At 44.9% G+C, this 11,315-nt stretch overlaps 1 long non-coding RNA gene across 1 annotated transcript; it reads right to left on the bottom strand.

Annotated features, from left to right (window-relative positions):
* Window positions 1-4,405: 4,405 nt before the first annotated feature.
* Window positions 4,406-4,941, bottom strand: LOC311116939. Its single transcript, XR_014611527.1, has 3 exons — window positions 4,918-4,941; window positions 4,698-4,789; window positions 4,406-4,492 (listed from the first exon to the last, which is right to left on the bottom strand). It is a non-coding gene; the product is annotated as an uncharacterized lncRNA (long non-coding RNA).
* Between the last annotated feature and the right edge of the window lie 6,374 nt (window positions 4,942-11,315).

Here is an 11,315-nt window from a genome sequence, read left to right as displayed (position 1 = left end):
AGACTGGTCATTCAACTGAGACTGCTCTTCTCTGTGTCATGGAGGCTCTCCGCACTGCTAAAGCTAACTCTCTCTCCTCTGCTCTTATCCTTCTAGACCTATCCGCTGCCTTTGATACTGTAAACCATCAGATCCTCCTCTCCACCCTCTCCGAGTTGGGCATCTCCGGCGCTGCTCACTCTTGGATTGCGTCCTACCTGACAGGTCGCTCCTACCAGGTAGCGTGGCGAGAATCTGTCTCCGCACCATGTGCTCTCACCACTGGTGTCCCCCAGGGCTCAGTTCTAGGCCCTCTCCTATTCTCTCTATACACCAAGTCACATGGCTCTGTCATATCCTCACATGGTCTCTCCTATCATTGCTACGCAGACAACACACAATTAATTTTCTCCTTTCCCCCTTCTGATAACCAGGTGGCGAATCGCATCTCTGCATGTCTGGCAGACATATCAGTGTGGATGTCGGATCACCACCTCAAGCTGAACCTCTGCAAGACGGAGCTGCTCTTCATCCCTGGGAAGGACTGCCCGTTCCATGATCTCGCCATCACGGTTGACAACTCCATTGTGTCCTCCTCCCAGAGTGCAAAGAGCCTTGGCGTGACCCTGGACAACACCCTGTCATTCTCTGCTAACATCAAAACGGTGACCCGATCCTGCAGGTTCATGCTCTACAACATTTGCAGAGTACGACCCTACCTTACACAGAAAGCGGCACAGTTCCTAATCCAGGCACATGTCATCTCTCGTCTTGATTACTGCAACTCGCTGTTGGCTGGGCTCCCTGCCTGTGCCATTAAACCCCTACAACTTATCCAGAACGCCGCAGCCCGTCTGGTGTTCGACCTTCCCAAGTTCTCTCATGTCACCCCGCTCAGTTGAGGCTTGCATCTACTACAAGACCATGGTGCTTGCCTACGGAGCTGTGAGGGGAACGGCACCTCCTTACCTTCAGGCTCTGGCACCCCAATGGTGGAACAAGCTCCCCCACGACGCCAGGACAGCGGAGTCACTGACCACCTTCCGGAGACACTTGAAACCCTACCTCTTTAAGGAATACCTGGAATAGTATAAAGTAATCCTTCTACCCCCCCCTCCCCCCCATAAAAAAAAAAATAAGAAAAATAAGTGGTTGTCCCACTGGCTATCATAAGTTGAATGCACCAATTGTTGAATGCACCATTGTAAGTCGCTCTGGATAAGAGCGTCTGCTAAATGATATAAATGTAAAATGTAAATATACTGATAAAAGTCAACTTGTCCGAGAGAGATTTACATAGTTACAAAAACGTCACGCCAGGGTAAGCCTACACGAAATACAGCCCTTATTTTATGTGTTTCTAAAATCGGCTATGGGAAAAATGAATGGTGGAAAAACGATTGGAACCATGTCCCTGTTTGACCGCTAGGTTTTATGGGTATTATCACACCTCCACTGTGGGACTCTATAGAGGGGTTGGTTGTTAAGCAACAAAACTGGCATGCAACTATGGGGCAAAATAGACAGGGTTTGACTTAGACTGTTGACAACATGTAAACTATATTTAGTCTCTAAATGTTTAATGCAAACATAAATACATTTGAACAATGAACTCGTCTCAAATACATTGTTACAGTTGTTGTTGGTTAGCTAGGTAGCGAATTTGAGTCATTGCATAGACATGATATCAGTCAAAACACCTCAAAACAAGACATGGTATCAATAACACCATACAACAAGCTGAAACATGCCACAGAGCTACGATTCCCCACATGGCAGCTTGTTGTTAGCTGAGGTTCAGAATCATAACAAGATACACGACTTCCGGCCATCGATGCGCGAGCATCATTTTCGTGACGTCAGCCAACCCTTCTATGGCTCCTGGTCAAAAGTAGTACACTAGCCTACATAGGGAATAGGGTGCCATTTTGGACGAATTCATGAAGGTGCTGTCATAACCTTTGACCCCCATTTGACCCTACTGTACCTTTAGCCAACTCTCATGACTCCCCGGCCATAGACTTTCTAGTTTGATATTACAGCATGAATAGCACATTATTTCATTTGTTAAACAATATTTAATCCACAGTAATTAATATAATTGAAGATTTAAAAATAAATAACATGCCTACCTTGAACTCTTTATTCTCCATCTCCTTGCAAAATCAGCACATTTCCTTGCCAAAATGAACGCGCATCCAGAGCGAAAACAAACGCAATCCTCCAGCACTAGGGAGGTTTAGACTGAACTGCTCCAGCGGTTTTTCATCAGTTTCAACGTTTATCAGTGATGACGGAACAATGACCTGTACAGATTTGACGCACTTTCGATCTCGTGCTGATGCAACACTCTGTGTTGTTGAAAGCTCATGTATGGAAATCCTGCGAGTTGTAAACAAATTTAGGCTATAGTTGCCCTTAAAACTGTAATGTTGAGGACGCCATGAAAAATAAAATACATAACCCACACCGTTAGGCCAAGGTACATGCAATATTCATCACTTTGCCAATAGACTTCTTGTTCCTTGTTGTATGTAGCCTTTCTTTTGGGATTAGCACCACTGTCACCTAGAAATTGATACTGCGGTTGTCACATAAAACAGATAACCCATAGTTCATTATTAAATAACATAACTCATTTCTTTATTTTATTACTCATAAAATATACAGCAATCTTCAGATACTGAAAGAATTCATGGGAGTTTCGATTCAGTCACTATTTCATATGTACATGCTAGTTTCATCCTTTTAAAGAAAAAAAGGACACGAAAAAACCTGTGAACCTCCTGATCCTGATTTGACGAACATAGCATATGTATTGTACATATTTCCAGTTAAAATTATTTTAAAAAAGAGACAAAAACGGGGGTTTGAACAAGCAATCACATAAAAGGATTGAGTGGTTTAATTTTTTTGAAGAAGTTAAGCAAGCAAAACCTGTCAAAATACATTGATTATAAGACCAAGACAAATAATATATATATATATTTTTTTCAACAGAAGAAAATCTAAATGCTGCTGTCCTACCATTGGTTTACAGTGTTTCTCCTCTCCAAGGGAGGCATGTTTTCCCCCTCGTATGCCTCGGAATAGTATCAGTGCTTTTCACAAACGTTGTAGTACTTAGTGTGCATCATTGTTTTCGCTCATACAGCTGCCCCTACTCTCCTAACCTCCCCTCAGTAACTAAAGAAGGCACAAAATGATGACATAAATATCACAAGAAAGAATATATGAATTAATAATTTAATTTAATTAAAGAATTAATTAATTAATATTTTCTAGAGGGCAAAGGACAGGTAGGTTTAATAACGCAAATGTAAAAAGTCCTGTCGCTCACATACAAATGCAAAATCTAAATGGCACCCTATTCTTTATAGAGTACACTACTTTTGACCAGAACCCTATGGCCCTGGTCAAAAGTAGTGTACTATAAAGGGAATAGGGTGCCATTGGGGATGGAAATTCTTTGAAATTACTCATGAGAGCAAATACTACGATTTTTTGGTTCCCACAGAGGGTCAGGAGCTTAAGACATGAATGATTTTATTAAAATGTTTGTTCATAAAAAATAAATGATTTCCCCTCCTCCCACATGGATTACAGACAAGAGGCTAGGTGCGTTCTGACTGTCTTAGTGTGCGGATAAACATGACCATCACTCTCATAAAACTTAAATGAAACATCACTCCTTATGTTTTTTCTCAGGCCAAAACGCTCAATCCCATTTCTACTGTCAAAACAGGTTTTGAAAAGGCTTCTTCCACATCTTTTGGTCCATGTCTGTTTTTCACTCAGTGAAGTGCTACTATCCCCTTGGACTACAGGTTATTGCCGTCATAAGGTGTCCGTCTGTCTGTTGGCTGGACAGTTTCTACCGTTTAGGACCTTTGTGGGTAAAGGTAAAGGTGGGGTATAGCAGCAGCAGTTCCTCTGAAGTCCAGTATCTGCTGGAAGGACACCTGGTGGTACGAGAGGATGAGTGTGGCCAGCCAGCCTGTTGTGCCTCCCCCTCTCCCTCCCTCCCTCCATTTCTCTCTCTCCATCTGCAGGACTCTTAAGGCTCCTGTGCGGACTGTCTCGGCTCGTGCCCTCCCAAAGCTGGCTGTGGTGATTTAAGACACGGTGTGTATGTGTGGATTTGTTTGTGGCCTCTGCCCCACTTCACTGTCCATCCGCCTACCCTTGGCTCCCCTCCTGGGCAGCGACCACCACCCCCCTCAGTATGTCTCTGAGTCTGAGTCGTTGAGTTCCTCATCCTTGTAGAAGCCTCCATCGTGGTCGCGGTGGCCGATGTTGTTGAAGCTGCAGTAGGAGCTGTGCTCGCTGCGCAGCACGGGCAGGCTGTCGAAGGTCACACTCTTGGAGGGGCTGGTGGTGTAGTGGTTAATGGCACTGAAGGACAGGCTGGGCGCCGGGTTGCAGGGGGACACGGGCATCATGGTGGCCAGGATCAGCGCCAGGCAGTCCGCCACGTCTTTGTTGGGGGCGCAGGCCAAGGCAGGCGTGTAACCTGAGGGGTTCAAACAGAACAGCAGAGGGTCACTTCAGGAGCATCACCGTTTACTATAACACTTTTGGTGAAAAACATGAAATAACAGCAGGCTAGGAGATACAAAGTTAAGACAATAACCAAGCAGTGGACTAGAGAGAAACAATTGTGGACACATTGAGAAGAGAAGTACAGAAGAAAACGGTGTTAGCGTTATGGATCTTACCATTCTAATCGACTGCGAGCACGCTAGCACCCTTCACTAGTAGCTCCTGAACCACCACCGTCAGACCATTTCTGGCTGCAACGTGTAACGGCCTGAGGAGAAAGTACCGTCAGATTAGCCAGCAGCAAATGAGGATAGCTCCCAAATGCCAGACTATTCCCTATATAGTGCACTTCTTCTAATTCTTCTGGCCCAATTAATACAGCTGAACCATACGTACGTCTGTAAGGCTGCGTTAGTCGAGTTGATGAGGTTCCTGTCTGTAATCTTCTCCAATATCAACAAAGCACTGGTTTCATGCCCCTTTAAAAACCAGAGTCAAACATGTCAGACCAAAATTTCAACCAGAGAGAGCCAACTGTTCAGATGAACGTCATCTTGATGTGGGGATGCTCACCTTACTGCAGGCCAGATGAAGAGCAGTGTTCTTGACTGCATCCTGCAGGGTGAGCTCTGCTTTGGCACTGCTCACCAACAGCTCTGACACAGACAGAGAAACATAAAGAAACTCAATTAGGAAATGAAGCGACTTATTAAAATGTAAAACAGACATGTTGAACTTAAGCTGGCTGGGCGAGGAAAAGCGGAGGAGAGGGGGCTGCGTACCGACAGCGTTGGTTTGTCCGTTCTCAGCAGCCATCATGAGGGAGGTCTTCCCGGAGGCATCGGGGGAGTTGACCTGGGCGTTGTGGCCTAGCAGCAGCTGAAGACACTCCACGTGGTCCGTGAAAGCCGCCGCATGCAGGGGGGTCCTGGAGAGAGAGGAAACTTATTTCACGGATATCATGTAGGACTGTTATAAACAAGTTTGTTCAATTAACCCTGTTTATACCATAGAAATATAAAATCACTAATAGATGTATTAAAAGTAATCTACAATCCCTCATCCAACCCCAGAGGTCATTTTATTCCCAAGACAACATTATTCTCCAGAAGAAAAGGACTTTGTCATGTGCTGTAGTTACCGGTTCTTGGTGTCAGTGGCGTTGACAATGGCCGGCCCCAGAGTGTCAATCAGCATCTCTGCAGCCCCCTCGTTGTCATTGATCACAGCACAGTGGAGGGGGCTGAACGAGTTGCCCTCGGTGACATATGCTATGACAAAGTCCTGTTTCAGTGTAAGGTCCTCCACTGAGAGTCATAACCCCTAATTCTGTTGTAGTCTTGTTCATTCCCCCACATGGCTCCGTCCACACCAATCAAATGCTTTTCAAGCCACAAGAGGGAGTGAATGAGTGTACACTTCATGGAGGAGAGAACAGAGCTACAGTCCAGTTAGTCAGTACGTACCGTTGTATGTAGGGGTGTAACGATCCATCTACTACATCGATGTATCGATTTATATTCCTATGATCCAACTACATCGATCTGTGCTCGGTGAGTTGGCCTTTTGGACAACATATATCACTCTAACATCGTTTTAAAATGTAATAAATCGATTGTATCGATACTAGGAAATAACCCATTGGATTTAAGCACGTCAGACTTTATATGGATGTTTTTTCTTAGCACTTTTAATGATAAAGGCTTTAAACATTACTCGATTCAGTCTGCCTATCCGTGACGTCATCGCCCCACGCCAGCAGCAGCGCAAAGGCGCAAAGACAACAAAACATAGCATGGCGGACGACAGAGGAGAAGCCGACGAGCGAGAAATTATCAAGCCACCATTGCGGTCCTTACAAGAAACAGGAATCTAGGAAACGTCACCTGCACTGTCCAGTATCCAGGTATTTATTTCAGTCACACTGGTTGAATTTTTGGCTAAAAGGTTACTGAATCGATTTCAAGTCACTGAATCGTTTCGGATCGTATCGTTCTAAATGAACCAATATCGTCCTTGAATCGTATCGACAACCACGAATCGTGATACAAATCGAATAGTTACACCCCTAGTTGTATGGCCTGCCTAATTCAGGGACATGTTTACGGTGCTGAAGAGAGAAAATCAGAAAATATCTAGTGTTCCGTTAGTCCAGTACGTACCGTTTAAAGGCAGCCAGGTCCAGAGGGGTGCGCCCCTGGCTGTTCCTCACGTCTAGATCCAGCAGAGACTGAACCAGGACCTCCATAGCATGGTGGTGGCCGTGGTACGCCTGAATGGAAACAAACACACAGTCTGAAGCAAAGTCCAGTGGTATGCCTGAACAGATATACACTCCTAATATAATCAATGTCCTATAGTAGACCAGTGGTATGCCTGAACAGAAATACACTCCTAATATAATCAATGTCCTATAGTAGACCAGTGGTATGCCAGAACAGATATACACTCCTAATATAATCAATGTCCTATAGTAGAGCAGTGGTACGCCTGAACAGAAATACACTCCTAATATAATCAATGTCCTATAGTAGACCAGTGGTATGCCTGAACAGAAATACACTCCTAATATAATCAATGTCCTATAGTAGACCAGTGGTATGCCTGAACAGAAATACACTCTTAATATAATCAATGTCCTATAGTAGACCAGTGGTATGCCTGAACAGAAACAGTCCTAGACCCCTAAAGTAGACCAGTGTCTCTCAAATCGGGTGCCCATTTTTTCTCCCGCCCAGCATCAACATCGAAGGTCCCTGCCAAGCGTGAGATTTAGAAACACTCTACTTCTCCTCTGTTGGAGGTTGATTAACTCAAATGGCAAAATAAGGAAATCATCCTCATCATCACCGTGTCAAAATATGCATGTATTTTACACTAATCAGGAACAGATAGGAACATGGTGTGTGAGTGTCTGGACAATCAACTTTTCGTGGAAAAACAACACCATGCCTGCATCCCAGATAGCACCCTATTTCCCATGTAGTGCAGTACTTTTGATCTGGGCCCATAAGGCTCTGGTCAAAAGTAGTGCACTAAATAGGGAATAGGGTGCCATTTGTCATGTGGCGAGACCCCTACAGGAGCAGGTAGGCTTTACTCACAGCTAAGTGTAGGGGGCTGATGGGAGCTCTGACATCAGAGTCGTTCAGGATGTCTGTCCCTGAGGTTTCCATTAGCTGGGGAAAGACAAGGACGGGCCAGTTTAGACTTGTAACATATTTACTTTGAAGGTTAGTCTAGTAGCATGTTTCATGTTGTAAATCTCAGTGACCAGCCCCTGCAGACATACTGGGGTGTTGCATTCGTATCTTAAACAAGCTAGTGTGAGGAAAAGTAACCAACTGGTACTTACCACATCTAAAGGTGTTTCACTTGCAATCTGGAAAAAGAACATCAAGAGTGACGATGCGGCCACGACAAACATGCAACCACACCTTAAAACCTACTGAATATCAACGTCTGTCCCAAATGGCACCCTATTCCCTATATAGTGCATTACTTTTGACCAGAGCCCTATGGGCCCTACAGCCATTTGGGACGCAGACAAAATGGTCTGTGAATGCAGGGCGTCTAGTCCCCTGTGGTTCTGACTCACCAGCTCCAGACAGAGGCGGTGTCCGTACGCAGACGCGTAATGGACTGCGTTGTAGCCCTGATTGTCCCTGATCCCTGGGTTAGCGTCGTTTCGCAGCAAATATTCCAGACACCTAGAGGTCAGAGGTCAAGAGTTCACTAATCATTATACCAACATCAAGACAGACAGATAAGCAAGCAGAGACACTTTCCCAAAGGAGACGTGGCCAAGCTTTCACACTGCAGATTTAACACTAGTATGTATTCAAACACGACCAACAACATACTCTCCAGACTACAGTGAAATGTGAAAGGTCATGGCACCACAACATACTCTCCAGACTACAGTGAAATGTGAAAGGTCATGGCACCACAACATACTCTCCAGACTACAGTGAAATGTGAAAGGTCATGGCACCACAACATACTCTCCAGACTACAGTGAAATGTGAAAGGTCATGGCACCACAACATACTCTCCAGACTACAGTAAAATGTGAAAGGTCATGGCACCACAACATACTCTCCAGACTACAATGAAATGTGAAAGGTCATGGCACCACAACACACACAACAGTAAGAGAGGTGTGAGACGTACTTTCCGTCTGTGTCGGAGGCAGCAGCGTAGTGGAGCGGGGTGCAACCCCTTTTATCCAGATCGTTCACACTGGCCCCAGACCCCACCAAGGCAAACAGACACTGGTAGTTACAATTGGCTGCCGCATAATGCAGAGGACTCCTAGAAGAACGCACAGAAACCATTCAACATCAACAACAGAAACAGCTTATTGGAGCTGTATAACATTTACATTTTACATTTACGTCATTTAGCAGACACTCTTATCCAGTGCGACTTACAGGAGCAATTAGGGTTAAGTGCCTTGCTGCAGTGCACATAGACACATTTTTCACCTAGTCAGCTAGGGGATTTGAACCAGCAACCTTTCGGTTACTGACCCAACGCTCTTAACCGCTAGGCTACCTGCCGCCCAATCTTTCCCATAATAATTCCTATATGCCCCTATACTATATTCCCCATTATCATAAAGATCACATATGAAAGTTATTTGATGCCACAGACAGACCTTCCGAAGCTGTCCTTTCTGTTGAAGTCTGCCCCTGTGTTGAGCAGCAGATTCAGACAGTCCAGGTTCCTGGTAACAAGATATCAAGTTCAGAAAGGCTCTCGTACATCTGAGCTATCAGGTGGATGGTAACAAAATATCAAGTTCAGAAAGGCTCTCGTACATCTGAGCTATCAGGTGGATGGTAACAAGATATCAAGTTCAGAAAGGCTCTCGTACATCTGAGCTATCAGGTGGATGGTAACAAGATATCAAGTTCAGAAAGGCTCTCGTACATCTGAGCTATCAGGTGGATGGTAACAAGATATCAAGTTCAGAAAGGCTCTCGTTCATCTGAGCTATCAGGTGGATGGTAACAAGATATCAAGTTCAGAAAGGCCCTTTCACATCTGAGCTATCAGGTGGATGGTAACAATGAGAACCTTAAAGAAAAGAGAAACCCGTACACTGCTCTTGCTAGTATCACTGTTTTTATAATGCTAATAAAAGCAATAATAAAAAGTGATACTAGCAAGAGCAGTTTGCAGGTTTCTCTTCTCTTTCAAGAAGATATAAAGACAATTTAGACCAGAGCGCAAGTCAATACCACCATGGCATGGAACCACATTATACAGAAATGATACCGCACTAATGATCTAAACGATTTTTTTATACTGCTAAACAATGTGAAATGTAAGAGTGTGAATATGTGTTTGTTCTTTCTGGTGGCTTTCCAGTTCATGAACTAAATATTCCTTGGTGTAAAGCCTGGACCAGTCCACTCACCCAACAGCTGCTGCAGCATGTAAACAGGTCCTTCCAAAGTCGTCAGGGGTGTCTATATCAAAGCCTGATGAGAGGAGCTTCCGACAGCAGTCAGAGAACCCACTGAGAGCAGCCAGGTGGAGGGGGAACATCCCATGGATGCCTCGCCTGCAACACATTTTTACATTTTAGACTTTAAGCAGACACTCTTATCCAGAGTGACTTACAGTTGATTCAGCTAAGATTGGAAACAGCACCACATCACAGTCCTCATTAAACCCCACAGCAGATCAACACATCAGAATGCTGCAATGCCCTGTCTATCAACCCCCCACACACCACAATGTGTTGAGCATAGTCTCCAAGCGGGAATTCGGTCAATGACAGAATTGCAGATGCATGTTGCATTATTGCTGGAAACTGTGTGTGTGTGTGTTCTCACTTGGCTGTGTCAGCTCCGTTCGTGATGAGTGTATTGATGAGTAACTCATGGCCGTAGCGAGCAGAGATGTGCAGGGGTGTGTTTCCATTCTTATCTTCACAGTCGATCTCAGCACCTACAGAACACACACACACACAGACACACACACACAGACACACACACACAGACACACACACACAGACACACACACACACACACACACAGACACACACACACACAGACACACACACAGACACACACACACAGACACACACACACAGACACACACACACACACACACACACAGACACACACACAGACACACACACAGACACGTCAACCACTTGACCCTAGAGGCCTCATGAAGCTTCATGTTCAACCACATTGCAAGTAACATTGCTCTGTGCCAGTGAATCATGGTTTGAAGACAAAAGACAATGCTGAAGAGCCTACTGGTTCATATATATTCAGTTGAGAGCATTCACAGCGACTCACCATTCTGGATGATGGCTTGAGATCTGGAGAAGCGTCCGTGGATGGCCGTCATGTGGAGGGGGGTCTTTCCATCTTTACTCTGCAGATAGAAAGACAAAGATGGTTCACACGGCAGTCTGTGCTGCTGACCACAGGCAAAATCAAACACGTATTGGAGGAGCGCTTGATTGCATTTAGTTTGCATTGTTAGGCCTATTCCATTGGTATTTGAATGTAGACCAGGGCCAAATACTAAGCCATGTGCTGCGTCAGTGTGTGCGTCCCAAATGGCACCCTATTCTCTTCATAGTGAACTACTTTTTGAACCAAAGTAGTGTACTTATAAAGGGAACAGGGTGCCATTTGGGACACAGCCAGTGTCACCACGGCTCCTTGCTCTATGGGCCCCTGGTCAAAAGTAGTGCACTACATAGGGAATAGGGTGTTATTTAGTTCAGACACAGTGTTGGTCATCCGGTCTCCTCACCTTGATGT

Source organism: Coregonus lavaretus, assembly GCF_964263955.1.
Source record: "Coregonus lavaretus genome assembly, contig: HAP1_SCAFFOLD_1309, whole genome shotgun sequence".
Lineage (NCBI taxonomy): Eukaryota > Metazoa > Chordata > Actinopteri > Salmoniformes > Salmonidae > Coregonus > Coregonus lavaretus.
The sequence above is the reverse complement of the archived record's forward strand: the minus strand, read 5'-3'. Positions and strand labels throughout refer to the sequence as shown.